We start from the raw sequence: 23,824 nt of genomic DNA, 5'->3' as shown, positions 1-23,824 counted from the left end.
CCTTTGTTTTACACATTGGCAGCAAGGCCAGCCCTGCTGAATAACCAGTCATATGCACCCCATTACGCCTTGGAACCCACATACTGGATGGGCCCATGAAAGTCCACTTCACAATATGCATTTTGTACTCTAGTACTCCTTTGTTTTACACATTGGCAGCAAGGCCAGCTCTGCTGTATAGTCATATGCACCCCATTACACCTTGGAACCCACATACTGGATGGGCCCATGAAGATCCACATCACAGTATTCATATTGTACTCCCGTACTCCCTTGTTTTACACATTGGCAGCAAGGCCAGCCCTGCTGCATAGTCATATGCACCCTATTACTCCTTGGAACCCACATATTGGATGGGCCCATGAAAATCCCCTTCACAATATGCATTTTGTACTCCCGTACTCCCTTGTTTTACACATTGGCAGCAAGGCCAGCCCTGCTGAATAACCAGTCATATGCACCCCATTACGCCTTGGAACCCACATATTGGATGGGCCCATGAAAGTCCACTTCACAATATGCATTTTTGACTACCGTACTCCCTTGTTTTACACATTGGCAGCAAGGCCAGCCCTGCTGCATAGTCATATGCACCGTATTACTCCTTGGAACCCAGATATTGGATGGGCCCATGAAAATCCCCTTCACAATATGCATTTTGTACTCCCGTACTCCCTTGTTTTACACATTGGCAGCAAGGCCAGCCCTGCTGCATAGTCATATGCACCCCATTATGCCTTGGAACCCACATATTGGATGGGCCCATGAAAATCCACTTCACAATATGCATTTTGTACATCCAGAAGTCGCCAATGATAGACATAAAAGGGTCTACGTTAATCTACCCAAGTGATTATTAATGGGGCTTTAGTGCAAAATTTCCAACATATCAAAGTAAATGGAATTTCCACGCCAAAAAATTAATTACATCTCCATGCAAAGTGTGCGTTTTCTCCACAGAAACACTTGAAGATAATTTTTTTTCGACTGTTATTGTATTAGATAAAGAAAATAATGTTGCTTCCCTGAAATCGTCTTCTGATGGAAAAGAAAAGCATTCATTGAACTGTTAAACTGTAGGCAAAGATCGTACATGGCAAGATGGTGGACGTTAAACAAGGCATGGTTCCAAAATATTTTTTTCAAATGTCAGAAAAGTGCGTTCTTCCTCTACCAAATCCATTTCTCAATATTCAAACAAAAAATCACATATAGAATCACACAGAGTTAAGGAGAACTGACTGCAAGGAAAAAAAAGTAAAGAATCTGTATCTCTTCCACCAAAGCTTGCTAAAACTTCAGAGTTGTGGCTGATAAAAATATCACCAATTAGTCCAAAAGCGAGTGAAACAGAATACTTTAAATCCTTACAAGACTATAAAGTTTACTTATGTGATACAAAATGATGTCTGTTTTCAGTTAAGCTTTTGAGAATACCGAACAATGCAGTCTGAATGACGTTATTGGAGACTGGAGACTGTTATTTTGAAAAAAAAAATGGGGACCATGAAACCTCAAGCTGTCAAACCCTTTTCAAATGGTAATGGAATCCCAACAATATGTTGAGAGCAGGATGCACTGCATTGAAGGACGATCAACGTTTTGTCTTTTTTAATGGTATGATCGTTCCCTCTTTGCAGAATTATTTACAGGAGAATTTGGCAATTTTATTTGCCAAGTTTTTAACACTAAGGTTCAGATACGGCTTTAAAGAGGACTAATACTTGCAATAAAATGCAATTTTATTGCAAAGTACAAAATTAGAGAAATAGTATGATTGAATAGTATGAGTTCGTACACTTTTGTATATGTTAACATACAAAGGTTAAGTGCTTATAAGGATTAGCTTCATATAATGATTAACTATATATAAAGATTAACTACATACATTATACTTAGATCTTCACCAAGAGGCTTTTAAACATCATCCGTCTGGAATATCAGAGAAGCAACATCAAGACAGTGAACCCCTGGGAGATTCACTACACTGCATGGACGTCCCCAATTATGCAGGTATGAGCACACTGTAATGTACAGGTACCCCAGTTTATGCATCTGTCTAAAGGTACCGTCACACTAAACGATATCGCTAGCGATCCGTGACGTTGCAGCGTCCTCGCTAGCGATATCGTTTAGTTTGACACGCAGCAGCGATCAGGATCCTGCTGTGATGTCGCTGGTCGCTGAATAAAGTCCAGAACTTTATTTGGTCGTCCGATCGCCGTGTATCGTTGTGTTTGACAGCAAAAGCAACGATACCAGCGATATTTTACACTGGTAACCAGGGTAAACATCGGGTTACCAAGTGCAGGGCCGCGCTTAGTAACCCGATGTTTACCCTGGTTACCAGCGTAAAAGTAAAAAAAACAAACAGTACATACTCACCTGCGCGTCCCCCAGCGTCTGCTTCCTGCTCTGACTGAGATCCGGCCCTAAAGTGAAAGTGAAAGCACAGCGGTGACGTCACCGCTGTGCTGTTAGGGCCGGAGCTCAGTCAGTGTCAGGAAGCAGACGATGAGAGACGCGCAGGTGAGCATGTACTGTTTGTTTTTTTTACTTTTACGCTGGTAACCAGGGTAAACATCGGGTTACTAAGCGCGGCCCTGCGCTTAGCAACTCGATGTTTACCCTGGTTACCCGGGGACCTCGGCATCGTTGGTCGCTGGAGAGCGGTCTGTGTGACAGCTCTCCAGCGATCAAACAGTGACGCTGCAGCGATCGACATCGTTGTCGCTATCGCTGCAGCGTCGCTTAATGTGACGGTACCCTTAGTCATGTTTCTCTGGTCTTATATAGTGATTTACACTATGTAGTAACTCTAGTTTCACCCAGCCCTTCAAGTGGCCAGCTTTCAAGGTTGGATGAAACTGAGATATCATGGAGTCATCAGACGAGGGGCCATAAACCCTTAGAATACAAAAGCTACAAGGATTTAGATAAAACCACCACAGGCAGAGGTTCAGTAAACCTTAATGTTTTACAATGACAAACAACAAACATATAGAAGCATAGAACTGTTTGTGAAGTGAATAAACAAACATTTCTCAAGATTGTGTTATTATGATGTCTGTCACATCTGTAAATGTTTTACAAGAAATGCAGCTATGTAATTGTCTGAATGCATTTGGTATATTTCAATCTGGATTCCAAATCGCCATTTGTATATTCACTATTTGTATATTTGATGCAGCCAAAGTTATGGCTCTCAAGGAGAGAAACTATTATAGTGGACAAAGTAATATTTGTAATAAATTACTGAGAAGCGAAGATGTTTACCTGCCTAGGCCTCCAAATGCACTATCTCAGCCTTTTTGCTGTTTTTTCTGTATTTTTGGAGGATCTCTGAATCCTCTCTTTGTGCTATTGCTGTTTAGAATTAGGACTCGTAAGCGTGGGGATCCGTGACGTGGGTACGAGCTTGCATATTTTGGCCAACATGTAAACTAATACTTCACATAGTTTTTTTTTATATGTGTTTTTTTGCACCTTTTTTTGAGGTGCAGTTGGCCCATTTTGTCTTGTAAACTGTGGTGTCTGTTCACATGGAGTACATTTGGATAGCGCTTGGCAGCCAGCCTGATTTAATAGAAGGGTGCCACTACTAGGCTGTTAACCTGGATGCTGTGCATCTCCATTGTGTGAACAGCACCACATACAAGTCTTATATGTGAAGTAATATGCCAAGCAGCCACCCCCTCCATTAGTTTAGTAGGGTGTAAGTGGTTGCCTCATTGGTAATTCTGCACCTGTGTTGCCGCCATATTAACCACATGGGTCCACTGTATCCTGATTGCATTTGTTTGGAGACCTAGGCAGGTAAACATCTCTGCCTTTTTGCTGTTTTTTCTGTATTTTTGGAGGATCTCTGAATCCTCTTCTTGTGCTATTGCTGTTTAGAATTAGGACTCGTAAGCATGGGAACACGTGACGTGGGTTACGAGCTTGCGTATTTTGGCCAATATATAAACTAATACCTCACATAGGGGATAGGGGAAAATATATGTAAGTGGGTTAAGAGCTGGCTCAGGGATAGGAAACAAGGGGTGGTTATTAATGGAGCACACTCGGACTGGGTCGCGGTTAGCAATGGGGTACCACAGGGGTCCGTATTGGGCCCTCTTTTTTAACATATTTATTAATGACCGTGTAGGGGGCATTCAGAGCAGAATTTCAATATTTGCAGATGACACTAAACTCTGCAGGGTAATCAATACAGAGGAGGACAATTTTATATTACAGGATGATTTATGTAAACTAGAAGCTTGGGCTGATAAATGGCAAATGAGCTTTAATGGGGATATATGTAAGGTCATGCACTTGGGTAGAAGTAATAAGATGAATTGCTTAATTCTAAAACTCTGGGCAAAACCGTCAATGAACAAGACCTGGGTGTATGGGTGGATGACAAACTCATATTCAGTGGCCAGTGTCAGGCAGCTGCTACAAAGGCAAATAAAATAATGGGATGCATAAAAAAAAAGAGGCATAGATGCACATGAGGAGAACATAATTTTACCTCTATACAAGTCACTAGTTCGATCACACTTAGAATACTGTGCACAGTTCTGGTCTCCGGTGTATAAGAAAGACATAGCTGAACTAGAGCGGGTGCAGAAAAGAGCGAACAAGGTTAATAGAGGACTGGGGGAGTCTGAAATACCAAGATAGGTTATTACACTTGGGGCTATTTAGTTTGAAAAAACGAAGACTAGGGGGTGATCTTATTTTAATGTATATATGAGGAGACAGTACAAAGACCTTTCTGATGATCTTTTTAATCATAGACCTGAGACAGGGACAAGGGGGCATCCTCTATGTCTGGAGGAAAGAAGGTTTAAGCATAATAACAGACGTGGATTCTTTACTGTAAGAGCAGTGAGACTATGGAACTCTCTGCCGTATGATGTTGTAATGAGTGATTCATTACTTATATTTAAGAGGGGACTGGATACCTTTCTGGAAAAGTATAATGCTACAGGGTATATACACTAGATTCCTTGATGGGGCGTTGATCTAGGGAACTAGTCTGATTGTGGTATGTGGAGTCGGGAAGGAATTTTTTTCCCCAAAGTGGAGCTTACTATTTGCCACATGTTTTTTTTTGCCTTCCCCTGGATCAACATGTTAGGGCATGTTAGGTTAGGCTATGGGTTGAACTAGATGGACTTAAAGGCTATGTTCACACGATCCTTTTTTTGATCCTTTTTTATTCAGGTCCTTTTTCCATGCAGGGTACAGTCCAATGTTACTCTATGGAAAACAAAAACCGCTGTGCCCACTATCCTTTTTTTCTCAGGCAAATCCGCGAGGATTTGCCTGCAGAAAAAAAGAAGTACCATGTCACTTCTTTCTGCGGATTCAGCTCCTGTTTTCAACAGGCACCAATAGGAAAGTGCTGTTGAAAACCCGCAGAGGAATCTGCAGAAGAAACTGAAGGAAAATCAGCAGTGCAGTTTTGCACTGCGGGTTTTCCAAATCAGGACCTGAAAAAAAAGGATCAAAAAAAGGATCAAAAAAAGGATCGTGTGAACATGGCCTTAATATGTTACTATGTTACTATGTTACATATTTACATATGTGCTTTTTGCACTTTTTTCTGGGTGCAGTTGGGCCCATTTTGTCTTGTAAACTGTGGTGTCTGTTCACATCGGGTGCATTTGGATAGCGCTGGGCAGCCAGCCTGATCTAATAGAAGGGTGTCACTACTAGGCTGTTAACCTGGATGCTGTGCATCTCCATTGTGTGAACAGCGCCACATATAAGTCTTTTATGTGCAGTAATATGCCAAGCAGCCACCCCCTCCATTAGTTTGGTAGGTTGTGAGTGGTTGCCTCATCGGTAGTTTTGCACCTGTGTTGCCGCCATCTTAACCACATGGAGGCCTAGGCAGGTAAACATCTCTGCCTTTTTGCTGTTTTTTCTGTATTTTTGGAGGATCTCTGAATCCTCTTTTTATGCTATTGCTGTTTAGAATGAACTACTGAGCCAAACTAACAGCATTGCTTTATCAAATTTATATGAAGTGTTTTGTGTCCAATGTGAGCAACCAACAAGGATGTGGTTTCTCCAATGGGGGGTACCTTTTTTAAATAAATAAACTAGTGCCATCACAGCCCCCTTGCCCAAAATTCACCGGCCTATAACAGTATAGAGCATGTTCACCCTGGTCATCTATAGGCAGGTAAGGAAGAGACATTGCAGGAAACCGAGTCAAGAAATAGGCAAAATGTAGGGGTGTGGGTCTCTGAGACTTGTAAAGAAGTGCATGGCCTGACAAGCTTTTGCCCATGGGGGGTAAATTTAAAAAAAAATATTTCATGGGGATCATAGACACCCTTGCAAAAAAATTGACTGTCTGTAGCAGCATGGAGCACATGAACCCTGGTGATCTAGTGTTTGAAAATGATGAGAGCTGGACCACACTTAGAATACTGTGCACAGCTCTGATCTCCGGTGTATAAGAAAGACATAGCTGAACTAGAGCGGGTGCAGAAAACTACTCCCAATTTAAAGGATCGGGTTTCCTAGACGTGTAATGCCCATACACTAAGTGTATGGGATAACAAACATTTCCCCATGGAGGGTACATTTTTAAAAAATATACTATGGGCATCATAGACACCCTTGCCAAAAAAAATTGACTGTCTGTAGCAGCACAGAATACGTTAAGCCTGGTGATCTAGTGGTAGAGAATTAGGAGACATTGCTGAAGGCCTCATTAAAAACTAGGCCCAATGTAAAGGAGCGGGTCTCCTAGACCTGTAATGTCCATACACTAAGTGTATGGGCTGACAAACATTTCCCCAAGGGGGGGTAAATTTTTAAAAAATATACTATGCGCATCATAGACACCCTTGCCAAAAAATTGACTGTATCAGCACAGAATACGTTAAGCCTGGTGTTAGGAGTTGAGTTCCCTCCTCTGCACAGGGGGAGTCTCGAACCACCTCCGCTGCGGTCTCCAGCCGCAGTGGAGCCTGCTCAGTGGAGACGTCGGTCTCAGCGTCTGGCTCAGCCTGATACTGTGCGGATGGTTACTGCTGCCTTTCCAGGTTCAGATGAGCAGACGTCTCTGGGACTAAGTACTGCTTTTCCCCTTCTGAGCATGCCCAAAGTAAGACCTCTCTTTGGAGGTCAATGGTCACATGCTCAGATACTGCAGCAGCTCCCATTGGTCCTCTAGGAAGGTCCTGAAGTTGCTCAGGTACTGTGGCAGCGCCCATTGGTCCTCTAGGAAGTTCCTGAAGTTGCTGCAGCTATAAAAGGTTTGCATGGCCACACGGCCATGTGCTAGAATCAGCTTATGTCATGAGCTTTTTCTATTCAGTGGTCTTGTCTGCTTGTGGTCAGGGTCTGGCTGAAAAAAGCCACTACAATACCAGCACATCCGGTGAGGAGTTTTGTATGGTGAATTCAGGGCTGGCGTAAAGTCATTAGAATTCCAGCTCCACCGGAGAGGAGGTGTTTGTGTGCTTGCTACTCCCTGACCACTGATTGCTTTTGCTCTGTTAGGCAGCTGTGTTCCCCCTGTGATGCTAACAGGGCACAGCATTTTCCCTTCTGCGAGACTCTGTGAAGTAACAGAGTTCGCTTATATCGCCATATTGTGCCGCCATTTGCTAGCAGCAGGTTCGTCTCCTGCATGGTGGACCCCGGGTTACGAACGCACCAATAATTATATCTAAATATACTCAGTGCATCCGCCAGCCCTAACACCTGGTGATCTAGTGGTGGAGAATTAAGAGACACTGCTGATTGCCTCATTAAAAACTAGGCCCAATGTACAGAAGTGTGTCTCCTAGACTTGTAATGCCCATCCACGCAGTGCATGGGCTGACAAACATTTCCCCAAGGAGGATACATTTTTTAAAAATATACTATGGGCATCATAGACACCCTTGCCAAAAAATGGACTGCCTGTAGCGGCACAGAAGATGTTAAGCCTAGTGATCTAGTGGTGGAGAATGAGGAGACATAAAGATAAATCATAAAGAAACAAAACAAATAAATAAAAAATGTGAATCCACTGATGAAAGTAAATAACAAAAGGGAGGGGCGAACACAGGTTCATAGATTTGAAGCCAGAATGTGTCGAACGAGATATGTTTGTCCCTAGCAACAGCTCAGAGACAGGGCTATAAATAAAAATATAATATAAAATTGAAACACATAGAAAAAAATCCAGCTCACCGTTAGAAGCACAGGTACGGGGAAGTCCGTCCTGGTTGACGTGGTTTTAGACAAGTGAAAAAAAGAGATCTCTTCCAGCTCCTTTGATAAAAAATGAATACTCCTTTATTTAGAAAATCATTAAAATTTGCATGTGAGAATCCGGGACAATAAATGACAGATGAGCAGACAGAGCGATGCGTTTCAATCATAGCAGTGATCTTTGTCAAAGCTCTCATCTTACCATCGGCAAGACAAGTTTATAAATCTCTAAAGACCAATCAGAAAGACAGAAGGAATCACATTACATATGTAAATTAGACCAGAAAGGTCCTAAAATAGACCTATAAAAACATGAGATATGTTGATATATACAATGCAATCTGCAGGATGGTAAAAAATATGTAAAGTATATAATACATAAATATAAGGGGATACAAATGTTGTAGATATATATATTTATATATTATATACTTTATATATTTTTTACCATCCTGCAGATTGTATTGTATATATCAACATATCTCATGTTTTTATAGGTCTATTTTAGGACCTTTCCACTATGTTAACCCAGATGTACCGTCCGTGGCCACAAGCAGTTGTCCATGTGTCCGTGGTTAGGTGAACTTTCCCTGTAACAGCATTGTTTGCTGGTGTAATGCTGGTACGGCACACCGCGAGAAATAGTGGCGACTGGGGACCGAGTACCTTGGGACAGCCGCCGCCATCAGGCTGCAGAAAGCTTCCATCTCAAAGAGCCTAAAAAAGGCAACATTTCGAGTGCAAGCAGAAGAGAAATGTTAGAATTTAGGACTGTGGCCAGTGGGGCGTTGGCTGGGTATTTCCGCTTGCGTTCCAATGTGCTGGGACAAGGACGTAGACGGGCTTGATGATGGTGCTGCTTGACTGTGGACAACAACAGATGCAGGGATAGAGGCATCTTCACATGCACGGTAGACTGGGGATTGGCTTCTACACAAAACAGTGGAAGAAGCAGTGGTGTCACCTGCAGACAGTGTTCCTGAAGCCTGGGGATCGGCCCACGAAGTCAGGTGCTTTGCTGCCATGTGCCTGATCATGCTGGTGGTGGTCAGGCTGGTAGTTTTGCTACCCCTGCTGATGCGGGCATGGCAGGTGCTGCAAATGGCCTGTTTGGGTTTATCGTTAGAGTCTTTAAAAAATAACCAGACTCGGGAAGATTTAACAGTTGGAATGGCAACTTCCCTCATGTTGGTGTTACGGGGAACCGATGCAAGCCTTCTGTCTGTGGCCACCACACTGCTTCTTACTGCCTGTTGGGGTGATATGCCTCCTTCCCTATGTGTGATGTGTGCTGCTGTCCTCGCTCTGCATGTCCTCCTGCCAGGTTGGGTCAGTCACTATGTCATCCACCACCTCGTCTTCCACATCAGCACCCTGCTCCTCCTCCTGACTTTCTGGCAATTGTGTCTCATCATTGTGCACCTCTTGTGACACTTTCCCACCATCGCCTTCGTGTGACCGTGGCTAGTTAAAGCTTTGGGCATCGCTACATGCGATCTCATCTGTCCCCACTTCAAGTTGACGGCCCGAGAGTCTGGAATCTTGAAAGAGAAATCATTCAAATTGATCAGTTGTCCCTGGGCACTCGGTAAGGTGGGAGGAAGGAGGATCAGGGTGAGTAATATCCAGGCCACACTCACATCTACTCAGACTTGACCATGTGGAAGACATGGTGGTGATGGTGGTGGTGGCTAAGTGACTGGAAGCATTATCCACTATCCAACCAACAAGCGTTTCACACTGCTCTGGCTTCAATAGTGGGGTGCTGTGGTCCCCTAGAAACTGGAACAGGAGGGTCGAGCGAGAAGATGTTGGGTTTTGTTGTGGCCCACTTTCAGCTTGGCCACGGCCTCTGCATGCACCATCAGCATCACATCTGCAGCGCCCCAGAGTCCTGGTCATTGCAGTACTGATGCTCCGCCGCTAAGGGGGGCTATGGTATGTCTGATGGCACTGAAGGAGTTCACCTGACCAGGTATCACAGACACCAATACACTTCACAGTCTGGCCTCCAGGGGGAGCTAAGGGTGCTATGTATTAGGCCACTCCTCACAATCTGGTAAAACTGGGGGTTAGGTAGGAAGTTAGTTAGAAGCTGACTGGGTTGGAACCAGGCAACATCCTGTGGCAGAGGGTGTTGCAGGGGAAGATTCAGGGGGGTCCCTGTCAGGGGTGGGATCCTGACAGAGGCCTAGCGAACAGAGAGAACATTACGGGACCGCGTCTGCACTTCATCGTGGCGGTACCCCAAGAAATGACAAGAAGCGAGGTTTATTGTGCTGAGTGAGAAACGAGATCAACGCAACAAGGAGAAACACCAGTAGGAGTCGTGCTGTAAGTCGAGGCAACATCCTACTGAGGCGCGTAGCCGGTGGCCAGAACGCCAAGGAAGTATTGAACTCCAGGCCTTACTTCAAACCTACGGCAGGACAGTCAGTTATAGGCGGGCTGTCTCACTCAAATCACCTAAGAAGACATAGGGGGCAACATTTGGAGAGGGGCGACTCTAGGGTCGCGGAAGACCTCCGAGCCTACCTGTCATATGGGTGCGTCCTAGCCATATCATCTGGGGGACGAAGCAGAACATCATCTAATCGAGTTGTGAGGGAACTTTAGAAACAGACACAACAGTTGTGGGGACTTTCCGTAAGCACAGCAGGGAAGGACCGCAACACCTAGCGCTAGAAGGAAGGCACAGATTTCCACCTGCTAAGGGAACTCTGGAGGTGCCATTGGACCGGCCGGACTTGCGCAGCCTGGTTATCCGGATTCCGGACTGAGGACCCAGAGATCTTCAGTAAAGAGGTAAAGAGACTGCAACCTGGTGTCCTCGTTATTTACTACCACCTACACTGCACCGCAACACCACCATTGTCCACCACCTTTCACTGGACGCCCCTCAGCAGGGTCACGGACCGGGTCTAGCCACCGTGACAACCCCAGAGCAGAGACTCAGAGGCCCGGTACCGGGTACCCCTCGGCCCTGCGGCAGTGGGGGCGCTCCAGGTACATGGACACAGTCATGGACTAATATAATATATTATCACTATCAGAGAAAAATATATTATCAGAGAAAACCCATTACATACAGGTCCTTCTCAAAAAATTAGCATATAGTGTTAAATTTCATTATTTACCATAATGTAATGATTACAATTAAACTTTCATATATTATAGATTCATTATCCACCAACTGAAATTTGTCAGGTCTTTTATTGTTTTAATACTGATGATTTTGGCCTACAACTCCTGATAACCCAAAAAACCTGTCTCAATAAATTAGCATATCAAGAAAAGGTTCTCTAAACGACCTATTACCCTAATCTTCTGAATCAACTAATTAACTCTAAACACATGCAAAAGATACCTGAGGCTTTTAAAAACTCCCTGCCTGGTTCATTACTCAAAACCCCCATCATGGGTAAGACTAGCGACCTGACAGATGTCAAGAAGGCCATCATTGACACCCTCAAGCAAGAGGGTAAGACCCAGAAAGAAATTTCTCAACAAATAGGCTGTTCCCAGAGTGCTGTATCAAGGCACCTCAATGGTAAGTCTGTTGGAAGGAAACAATGTGGCAGAAAACGCTGTACAACGAGAAGAGGTGACCGGACCCTGAGGAAGATTGTGGAGAAGGACCGATTCCAGACCTTGGGGAACCTGAGGAAGCAGTGGACTGAGTCTGGTGTGGAAACATCCAGAGCCACCGTGCACAGGCGTGTGCAGGAAATGGGCTACAGGTGCCGCATTCCCCAGGTAAAGCCACTTTTGAACCATAAACAGCGGCAGAAGCGCCTGACCTGGGCTACAGAGAAGCAGCACTGGACTGTTGCTAAGTGGTCCCAAGTACTTTTTTCTGATGAAAGCAAATTTTGCATGTCATTCGGAAATCAAGGTGCCAGAGTCTGGAGGAAGACTGGGGAGAAGGAAATGCCAAAATGCCTGAAGTCCAGTGTCAAGTACCCACAGTCAGTGGTGTGGGGTGCCATGTCAGCTGCTGGTGTTGGTCCACTGTGTTTCATCAAGGGCAGGGTCAATGCAGCTAGCTATCAGGAGATTTTGGAGCACTTCATGCTTCCTGGCACCTGCTCACAGTGCCAAAACCACTGGTAAATGGTTTACTGACCATGGTATTACTGTGCTCAATTGGCCTGCCAACTCTCCTGACCTGAACCCCATAGAGAATCTGTGGGATATTGTGAAGAGAAAGTTGAGAGACGCAAGACCCAACACTCTGGATGAGCTTAAGGCCGCTATTGAAGCATCCTGGGCCTCCATAACATCTCAGCAGTGTCACAGGCTGATTGCCTCCATGCCACGCCGCATTGAAGCAGTCATTTCTGCCAAAGGATTCCCGACCAAGTATTGAGTGCATAACTGAACATTATTATTTGATGGTTTTTTTGTTTGTTATTAAAAAACACTTTTATTTGATTGGACGGGTGAAATATGCTAATTTATTGAGACAGGTTTTTTGGGTTATCAGGAGTTGTATGCCAAAATCATCAGTATTAAAACAATAAAAGACCTGACAGATTTCAGTTGGTGGATAATGAATCTATAATATATGAAAGTTTAATTGTAATCATTACATTATGGTAAATAATGAAATTTAACACTATATGCTAATTTTTTGAGAAGGACCTGTATAGCCTACACATACATACATTTGCAAGCATGCATTAGAAAATAAAGAAGGCATAGGTAATAAAGTGAAAAGGATATCCTATATGCATATATATACGGTTTGTCACTCCTTGAAAAAGCCATTACTAGGCGAAACGTGCGTTGGAGGAAACAGGAATTACTGGGTATGGACTTTATAATGTTACAGGCAAATGCAGGCCGGTCTGGCTGATATACAGACTGGCAAGGTTGGTGCAGGTCGGTCCGGCTGATACACAGGTTGGCACAGCAAGTGTAGGTGGGTCCAGCTGATATACAGACTGGCACAGCAGGTGATGGCGTATCAGGTTGATGTACAGACTGGCACAGCAGGTGCGGGTAGATCTTGTTGATGTACAGACTGGCACGAAGGGTGCTGTCAGATCCGGCTGTAACACAGACTGAAAGGCAAGTACTGGCAAGAAGATTAGGGACGGACAGACACTAACGGGAAGTAGCAGACTGGGACCTGAGAACAGTTGCAAGCATGTTTAGGAACAGACTAACAACATTGCACAGACACTTTCATGCAGGTGGAAGCGATGAAGACTTCGGAGAGAGGTGAGTATTTAGATGCAGTGAAAAAAGCCCTGACGTGTCTCGATGGCGGGACTGAACCCTCAAATCGGGACAGTCCTGCTGAATCTGGGACAGCTGGGAGCTATGAATGAGCTGTTAAAATAGAGTGTATGTCCTCAGCTGTCTCTTAGGCCTGTCCCACACGTCCAGATAATTCCGGTACCGGAATTATATGTGTCCGTGAGCTCACATGGCACATCAGTGTGGCACACGTGCGGCAGCCGTGTGCCGCCCGTGTGCCGACTGGGTACCACACGGACCGTGCAGGAGACAGCGCTACAGTAAGAGCTGTCCCCTGCTTTGGGTGCTGAAGCCGCCATTCATTTCTTCTCTCCAGTAGCGTTCGCTGGAGAGAAGAAATGAAAAATCATTGTTTTTTGGGTTTTTTTGCGGTAGAAATAAAGATCTTTGTCACCACCCTCCTCCCACCCCCTGTGCGGCTGACCGCTGGAAAGAAAATACCCGGCTCCCTCGAAGCGTCCTCTCCGCGCCGCAGCTTCTCCTGTATGAGCGGTCACGTGGTGCCACCCATTACAGTAATGAATATGCGGCTCCACCTCCCATAGGGGTGGAGCCGCATATTCCTCACTGTAAGGAGCTGCCGCACGTGTGCCACACTGATGTGCCACGTGAGCTCACGGACACACGGACACTGATAACACCAGTACCGATTTCTCCGGTACCAGAATCATCTGGACGTGTGGGAAAGGCCCATCACGGAGACATGTCAGTGTTCGTGGGAGCGCACGGATCATACGGATCCATGTGCGTTTTTTAATTCATAGGGTTAGCACCATTAACTCCACATTATTGTCACTGTCCACACTGGGATTCACAATCTAAATTCACTATCACTATGTCTTTGGAGTGTAGGAGGAAACCAGGGTACACAGCAGTAGCGTAGCTACCGGGGGGCAGAGGGGGTGGTCGCCCAGGGCCCCACGCTCTGAGGGGGCTCACCCGGAGCTATGCTACTGTAACTGTATCGGCATGCACAACTGTATGGGCGACTGCACCACCGTGTCACGCTGAGGGGTGCCAGGCATTTTGGCTTTGCTTGACTCCGTGTTACTTCACACAAGCCGGATATTGCAGAGCCACCTGCTCTGCAGTTTGCAAACCAAGACTGATACACCCGACCTTTGCTGCAGGGTTTTTAAATGGAATCCGTGGCCGTGGGCCAGTTGTAAGACCCGGCTGGAAAGAGCGAGCCACCCACTATCATCCTGTAGTTCGTCCAACAATAAAAGCTCTTAACAAGTATTCCTAAACATTGCCTTGGCCAAATAACTTGACCAGGGCCACACTTACTTTCATTTTGCACTGCAATCACAACTATACCTGTGACTGCAATGCACTCCAGCGGCCTCAATACGTTTCTTTGCGCATCCTGGGGGATACATAACGACCCTCGCATATGATCCCCCTCACTACCTCACAACTTGTATTGAGCAAGGCTGCACCCACTTTTCATTTTAGACAGAGCAGACCCTTTAAGGCCTGTTTCACACGTCAGTGGCACCAGTACGTGTGGTGACAGTTTTCTCACGTCCCGGAGACACTGACTCACGTAGACACATTAAAATCAATGAGTCCCTGCACATGTCATCGTGTTTTCATGGACCGTGTGTCCGTTTGAAAAACATGGAGACAAGTCAGTGTTCGTGGGAGCGCACGGATCACACGGACCCATTAAAGTCAATGGGTGCGTGTCAACACGTACAGCACACGGATGCCGTCCATGTGCTGTCCGTGTGCTGACTGAGGACCACACGGACCATGCAGGAGACAGCGCTAGAGTTAACCGCTGTCCCCCCTGCGTGTGGTGCTGAAGCCAGCATCCATTCCTTCTCCCCAGCAGCGTTTGCTGGAGAGAAGGAATGAAAAATCTAGTTTTTTAATTTTTTTTGTGTTTAAAATAAAGTTCCTGGTCACCTCCCTCCTCCCACCCCCTGTGCTCCTACCCGCTGGCATTAAAATACTCACCCAGCTACCTCGATGCTTCCTCTCAGCGCCGAAGCTTGTCCTGTGTGAGCGGTCACGTGGTACCGCTCATTACAGTGATGAATATGTGGCTCCACCTCCCATAGGGAGGAATGAATGCCGGCTTCAGCACCACACACAGGGGGGAAAGCGCTTAACTCTAGCGCTGTCTCCTGCACGGTCCGTTTGGTCCTCAGTCGGCATACGGGCGGCACACGGCTGCCGCACGTGTGCCACACTGATGTGCCACGTGAGCACACGGACACACGGACACGGATAACTCCGGTACCGATTTTTTTATAGACAAATACATAAAATTGTGTAAGACTAAGTATTTACATTGTTGACCATTATTTTTCCAAACTTCTGCAATTCGCCCTGACATGCTGGGCGTCAGCTTCTGCGCCGCCATGTCCTGACTGATGTCAACCTATTTTTGTCTAATAAGTGCTTGGAGTTTATCCCAATTTCTGTGTTTTTCTTTTTCCATGCACTTTTTGAGGGCTGACCATACTGTAGGTTTACAATGAGATTGAGAAGTGATGAACGAGGGTGATCGGATAAGGTGTCTGAGCAGGCTCATGTCCTAATTGAGTATTTTTACGGTTCTTAAAAAATATGCTTGAGTCGCCGCGCCTGCATGTCTCGCACTGTTTGACAGCTGCAACACATGCAAGGATTGCCTAACAAACAGGCAATTCCTGCATGTATTGCGTCTGACTAACAGCAGCAAGACATGCAGCCACGGCGACTAGAGCATTTTTTTTGAGCACACAGAAAATAGTCGATTAGGATAGGAGTATGCTCAGATAACATCTTATCCGAACACGCTCACTTATCACTAGATCTGAGGAGTTTCCTGGTCATGGACCCAAAATTTCAATGTGTTGTTCACTGAGCCACTTAGTTATCAATTTTGCCTTGTGACATGGTGTCCATGATGCTGAAAGAAACATCGTTCTTCACCAAATTGCTCCTGGATCATTGGAAGAAGTTGCTCTTGGAAGATGTTTAGATACCATTATTTAATGCAGAGGTATACCCTGCTAAAATATTCTGTATGTGCAGTATACTAGTCAATACGACGTATTGCGACGGATTGCCACATGTCGCATCCGTCGTGCGACGGATGGGTCGTGTTTTGGCGGACCGTTGGCACAAAAAAATTTCCGTGTAATGTTTTTTTGTGCGTCGCATCCGCCATTTTCGACCGCGCATGCGCAGCCGAAGCTCCGCCCTCTCCTCCCCGGACTGCAGAATGGGCAGCGGATGCATTGTAAAACTGCATCCGCTGCCCACGTCTTGCTGAAATTTCACAGGTTGCGTCGGTACGTCGGCCCAACGCATTGCGACGAGCCCATACCGACGCAAGTGTGAAAGTAGCATAATGGCCAGAAATAGTATTACTCCTCATGCACACACATGACAGCTTATACTGAAAAGTTAGCTGAAAGTGCACTTACACTTTAATTCAAGCAGTATTTAACAATAATTACTCAAGAGCAATAATTTTAATTGAGAATAATCTCTTCCACCAGGATTGAAGTTAACTTGACATACTAAATATCTGTGTTGTCAGAATGGTCCCATTATGATGATCACTAACTGTAAATAGGAGCTTTTTCAGTTGTCAAGCATAGTAATGTATGGTCTACCAATGTCAAAATCCCATCAATGTGATAATGAAAACACTCATGTTCTATTAAAAAAAAAAAAAATCAGCAAGTAAACACTCTTAGAATTGTTTGCAATTATCTAATCATCATAAAAATTGCCAGGAACCATTAAAATCCAGCCAAAAGAATCACAGATTAAAAGATTGAATGTACAAAAAAAGAACAGAAATTGTAATAATCTGCTTCTTATTTTATAGAACCTGCATCCTGGAAGCTAATTATTAGAATGTTTATACAGTGGTGCTTGATAGCTTGTGAACCCTTCAGAAATGTTCATATTTTTGCATAAATTCAACCTAAAACTACATCAGATTTCTATACAATTCCTAAAAGTAGATTAAGAAAACCAAATAAAACTAAGTCACTACTATTAGACTGTCATTTTTTTATCCAATATCACATGTATGTGACTGGTAAAATTACTGTATGTGAACCTTTTGGATAGCAGGTAATTTTAACCCCTTCAGGACATGCGCGTACTAGTACTGCGCATGTCATGTCTCCCCTTTGATGTGGGCTCCGGCGCTGAGCCCACATCAAAGTCGCGACATGTCAGCTGTTATGTACAGCTGACATGTGCGCGCAATAGCGGCAGGTGGAATCGCGATCCACCTGCCACTATTAACTAGTTAAATGCCTCTGTCAAACACTGACAGCTGCATTTAACTACCGCTTCTGGCCATCTGGATGGAAATGCGCGCATCAACGACCCCCGTTACATGATCGTGGGTCAGAGATGCGTCGGCATAACAACCTGAGGTCTTCTTGAGACCTCTATGGTTGTTGATACCGGCTTGCTGTGAGCACCACCCTGTGGACGGCACTCATAGCAAGCCTGTAATTCAGCTACACAGGAGCGATCTGATGATCGCTGCTATGTAGCAGAGCCAATCAGGCTATGCCAGCTTCTTGCCTCCCATGGAGGCTATTGAAGCATGGCAAAAGTAAAAAAAAAATGTTTTCAAAATATGAAAAAAATAAAAAAAATAAAGGTTTAAATCACCCCACTTTCGCCCCATTCAAAATAAAACAATAAAAAAAAATCAAACATACACGTATTTGGGATCGCCGTGTTTAGAATCGCCCAATCTATAAATAAAAAAAAAGGATTAACCTGATCACTAAACGGTGTAGCGAGAAAAAAATTAAAAACACCAGAATTTTTGGTCGCTACGACATTGCATTAAAATGCAATAATGGGCGATCAAAAGAACATATCTGCAAAAACGTGGTATCATTAAAAACGACAGCTCGGTGCGCAAAAAATAAGCCCTCACCTGACCCGAGATCCCAAAAAATGGAAACACTACAGGTATCGGAAAATGGCGCAATTTTTTTTTTTTTAGCAAAGTTTGGAATTTTTTTTCACCACTTAGATAAAAAATAACCTAGACATGCTTGGTGTCTATAAACTTGTAATAAAGTGGAGAATCAAAAGGGCAGGTTAGTTTTAGCTGTTAGTGAACCTAACAAAAAAGCCAAACGAAAAACCAGTGTGGGATTGCACTTTTTTTTTGCAATTTCACCACACTTGGAATTTTTTTCCCGTTTTCTAGTACAAGACATGGTAAAACCAATGGTGTCGTTCAAAAGTACAACTTGTCCTGCAAAAAATAAGCCCTCACATGGCCATATTGACAGAAAAATAAAAAAGTTATGGCTCTGGGAAGGAGGGAAGCAACAAACGAAAACGCAAAAATGAAAAAGGGCTGCGTCTTGAAGGGGTTAAGGTGTGGTGTTTTCAATGAATAGGATGACAATCAGTTGTGAATAGGTGACCTGTTTTATTGAAAGTAAAGGGATCCGTCAAAGTCTGATCTTCACATCACAGAGTTCTGAGGATCTCGGAAGAGTAGATTAAGCTCATAAGGTTAGAAAGGATTACAAATCATCTATAAAGAGTTTGGAATCCACTAATCCACAGTCAGACAGATTGTGTACAATTGGAGGAAATTCAAGACCATTATTACCCTCCAAAGGAGTGGTCAACCAACAAAGATCACTCCAAGAACAAGATGTATGATTGTCACAAAGGAACCCAAGGTATCCTCTAAGTAAAGGTACCTTCACACATAACGATTTCGTTAACGATATCGTTGCAACGTCACGCTTTTGGTGACGTAGCAACGATCCCGCTTAACGATCTCGTTATGTGTGACAGCGACCAACGATCAGGCCCCTGCTGGGAGATCGTTGGTCGTAGGGAATGATCAAGACCTTTTTTTGGTCGCTGATCACCCGCTGTCATCGCTGGATCGGCGTGTGTGACGCCGATCCAGCGATGTGTTCACTTGTAACCAGGGTAAATATTGGGTTACTGAGCGCAGGGCCACGCTTAGTAACCCGATATTTACCCTGGTTACCATTGTAAAAGTTAAAAAAAAAAACACTACATACTCACATTCCGATGTCTGTCACGTCCCCCGCCGCCAGCTTCCCTGCACTTAGTAACCCGATGTTTACCCTGGTTACCCGGGGACTTCGGCATCGTTGAAGACAGTTTCAACTATGCCGAAGTCGTTCCCCTGATCGTTGGTCGCTGGAGAGAGCTGTCTGTGTGACAGCTCCCCAGCGACCACACAACGACTTACCAACGATCACGGCCAGGTCGCATCGCTGGTCGTGATTGTTGGTAAGTCGTTTAGTGTAACGGTACCTTAACTAAAGGTCTATCTCACATTAGCTGATTGTCACGGTTCCACCCCTCAGTGTGTTTTTGGATGCAGTTACTGACAGCTCGGTTGTGCAATCTAGTATAGGGCTGTGTTGAAGCTGTCAGTACTTTGATTGACAGCTTGGCCATGCAATCTGGTATAGGGGAGGGCTGAGCTGTCAGTGTGTTGATTTACAGCTTGACTATCCAGTCTGTGACTGGGAGATGTCGTCTGTCTCCGAGTGTTCCCTATACCAGATGATTGCCAGGCTACTTAACTGAGCTGTGTCTCCCAGAACTCTGCCAGTCATACACTCAGCTTGTGAGGTTTGTTCTCCTGTGCGTTGAGTTCTGTATGTTTGATCTGTTACCTGACCTTGGACTTTGTTCTGACTACCCGCCTATTTAACCCCTTCAGCTCTGATAAGTTATCCTCCTGGTACTCTGACCTCGGAATGTTACATGACCATGCTTTTGACTCTACCTTCTGTTTATGACGTACCCTCCTGACTTCTGACCTTGGACTCCTTGACCATTCTGACTAACGGCTTGGCCGTGAGAAGTGACTAGCGTCACACTGATATTGATTTTCATGAGTCCACCATCAGGAGGACATTGAACAAAAATGCTATGCATGTCAGTAATATTGCTGCCAGTCAGGAATTTGCTAAAGATAGCCTTCTAGCTTGTACAGTTTATTGGAACAATGTTTTGTGGATGGATGAAAGCAAAACAGAGCTTCGGCTAAAGTAGAGACTCTATACAAATATGTAAAGAAAACCAGAATGCAATGGAATCGCTTATTGCAATATTTTACTCACAACAGACAGGGCCAGCATCAGCACTCAGCGTACCCGGGCAAGTGCCGGGGCCCTGAGCAGGCAGGGGGCCCACTCACCATCGGGGACACTGGTGTGCTATGGTGCCGGCCCCCGCGAGTGGACCTCCCGCGTGCTCTGGGCCCCAGCACTTGGAATACTTACCTCTCCCGGTTCCAATGCTGCAGCGACTTCCATCCTCTGACTGTGACGTTCAGGTCAGAGGGTGCAATGACATCACCAGTGCGCGCCCTCTGCCTGAGCAAGCGCAGCACAGAGCAGGAGGATGCCGACGGTGAGGAGTCCAGAGCAGAGCAGCGTCAAGCAACGAGAGGTGAGTATTTCATTTTTTTTTATATTTGGAGCAATATATGGGGACCATCAGAAGGGGCCCATATATGGAGCATTATATGGGGCTAATTCTTTATGGAGCATCTTATGCGGCCAATAATATAGGGAGCATCTTATGAAGCCAATTCTATAGGGAGCATTATATGGGGCCAATTTAATATGGAGCATCTTATGGGGCCAATTCAATATGGAGCAGTATATAGGGCCAATTACATAAGGAGCAGTATATGGGGCCCATTATACATGGAGCATCTTATGGGGCCAATTATATTTGGATCATTATATGGGACCCATTCTGTAAGGAGTATTATAAGGGCCCATTCTGTATTGAGCATCATATGGGGCCCATTCTGTATGAAGCAATATATGGGACTCAGTATACTGTATGGGGCCGATCATATACTGTATGGAGAATTATATGTGGCTCACTATATTGCATGGAGCATTATATGGGGTCAATTCTGTATGGAGCAATATATGCAGCTCATTCTGTATGAAGCACTATGTGGTGCCTATTATACTGTATGGAGCATTATATGAGGCTCATTATTCTGTATGGAGCATAATATTGGGCTATACTGTCCAGTTTCTGAGCTAATGTAGAATGTACAATAGATATCACTCCTGTTATGTAAGAAGTAAGTGAAATCTTTGGCATTGTACTATACCTTTATTTCTCTGCCGTATCGGTGCATTATGAATTTGTCATGATCCGGGTCGGAGTTTGCTATGTTTCTCCTGCTCCAGCCTGGTCATGGTGGGGTTAACTTTTTCTGCCTCTCTTTGATTTGGGAGTGGCTATTTCTTGGTGCTCTTGCTGGCAGCTTGTGTCAGTGGTAGTTTTGGGCTTGCTGGGACTGCTACCTGTGAAACCCCTGTGTTCCTTTTGCCTCCCTTACCTGTACCTGACCTGTCTCCTGTACCTGACCTAGTTTGACTCTGGTGTTCATCCCCTCCGTTTGTGACTCGGCTAAAACTCTGATTTCGGCTCCTGTTTTCTGTCTTTGTTACCACACGTCTGTCTGTCTTTTTGACCTTTTGGCTTACTCTGACTCTGTTCTCTGTCTCACGTCTCTGGTACCTTTGCTCCTGACTGGTTCGGACCCTCGGCTTGTATTTTTGACCACGAGTTCTGTTTACCCCTTTAAACTATACACTTACCGACTGTTACTGACTTGGCTCGTTTTGACCACTCTCTGTCGCCACCTGGTGGCGCAGTGCAGCATGCACTGGGCTGCGGTGCGGCAAGTGTGACCTCTTTTTCTGTCACCCTCGTGGAGTCTGCACATACCTGCATTGCTGCAGCCTGACAGAATTGTAGTATGTGTTAAAGGGGCCCACTGGGACTCTTTCGCCCAGGGCCCATGAAAACCTGGAGCCAGCGCTGACAGCATAAAATAAAAAACAAATCAGAAGTTGAAAGTTGGACATTTTTCCATTTCATTTGAAAAAAAAATAACTCATTTAGAAATTGATGATAGCAACATATCTACAAAACGTTGGGACAGGGCCATGTCTACCATTGTGTAGCTTGCTTCTCCTCCGCGTTTGAACTGAGTCTAAAGAAAATGTGTGTTATGCAGTAAGATGACCAAAAGTGTATGTCATTTTACAAAAGTATGGTTGAAGAAGAATAAAGTTAAAGGGAGTTCATCACCCCCAAAATGCATTTTAAGTGGGTTATACATTGTTGTAGGGGACTTAGCCCCTTTAACAACCATACTAGCAATGTACAGTGGGTACGGAAAGTATTTAGACCCCTTTAACTTTTTCACTCTTTGTTTCATTGCAGCCATTTGGTAAATTCAAAAAAAGTTCATTTTTTCACCTTAATGTACACTCTGCACCCCATCTTGACTGAAAAAAAACAGAAATGTAGAAATATTTGCAAATTTAATAAAAAAGAAGAACTGAAAAATCACATAGTCATAAGTATTCGGACCCTTTGCTCAGACACTCATATTTAAGTCACATGCTGTCCATTTCCTTGTGCTCCTCCTTGAGATGGTTCTACTCCTTCATTGGAGTCCAGCTGTGTTTAGTTAAACTGATAGGACTTGATTTGGAAAGGCACAAACCTGTCTAGGCAAGACCTCACAGCACAGTGCATGTCAGACCAAATGAGAATCATGAGATAAAAGGAACTGGCCAAAGAGCTCAGAGACAATTCTGGCAAGGCACAGATCTGACCAAGGTTACAACAGAATTTTTGCAGTAGGCAAGTCTCCTAAGAGCACAGTGGCCTCCATAATCCTTAAATGGAAGAAGTTTGGGACCACCAGAAGTCTTCCTAGGCCTGGCCATCCAGCCAAATTGAGCAATCGTGGGAGAAGAGCATTGGTGTGAGAGGTAAAGAAGAACCCAAGATCACTGTGGCTGAGCTCCAGAGATGCAGTGGAGAGATGGGAGAAAGTTCCACAAAGTCAACTATAACTGCAGCTCTCCATCAGTCAGGCCTTTATGAAAGAGTGGTCATACGGAAGCCTCTCCTCAGTGCAAGACATATGAAAGCCTGCATAGAGTTTACTTAAAAGCACATGAAGGACTCCCAGACTATGAGATAAGATTCTCTGGTCTGATGAGATGAAGATAGACCTTTTTGGTGATAATTCTAAGTGGTCTGTGTGGAGAAAACCAGGCTCTGCTCATCTCTTGCCCAATACAATCCCAACAGTGAAACACGGTGGTGGCAGCATCATGCTATGGGGTGTTTTTAAGCTGCAAGGACAGGGTGCCTGGTTGTCATTGAAGGTAACATAAATGTGGATAAGTAAAGAGATATCCTGGATGAAAATCTCATCCAGAGTGCTCTGGACCTCAGACTTGGCCAAATGTTAACCTTCCATTAAAACATTGACCCTAAGCACACATCTAAAATAACAAAGGAG

The 23,824-nt window shown here is 44.7% G+C and overlaps 1 long non-coding RNA gene across 1 annotated transcript in view; it reads left to right on the top strand.

The window, feature by feature from the left end:
* LOC143795875 (uncharacterized) overlaps positions 1-23,824 on the top strand; it is a 110,336-nt gene that overhangs the window by 72,657 nt on the left and 13,855 nt on the right. The window contains exon 2 of the long non-coding RNA XR_013220440.1: positions 1,900-2,013. This is a non-coding gene — a long non-coding RNA (uncharacterized LOC143795875). The remainder of the gene's footprint in view (positions 1-1,899; positions 2,014-23,824) is intronic.

Source organism: Ranitomeya variabilis, chromosome 1 (genome assembly GCF_051348905.1).
Source record: "Ranitomeya variabilis isolate aRanVar5 chromosome 1, aRanVar5.hap1, whole genome shotgun sequence".
In the NCBI taxonomy this organism is placed as follows: domain Eukaryota; kingdom Metazoa; phylum Chordata; class Amphibia; order Anura; family Dendrobatidae; genus Ranitomeya; species Ranitomeya variabilis.
This window is presented reverse-complemented; position numbering and strand designations above follow the sequence as displayed.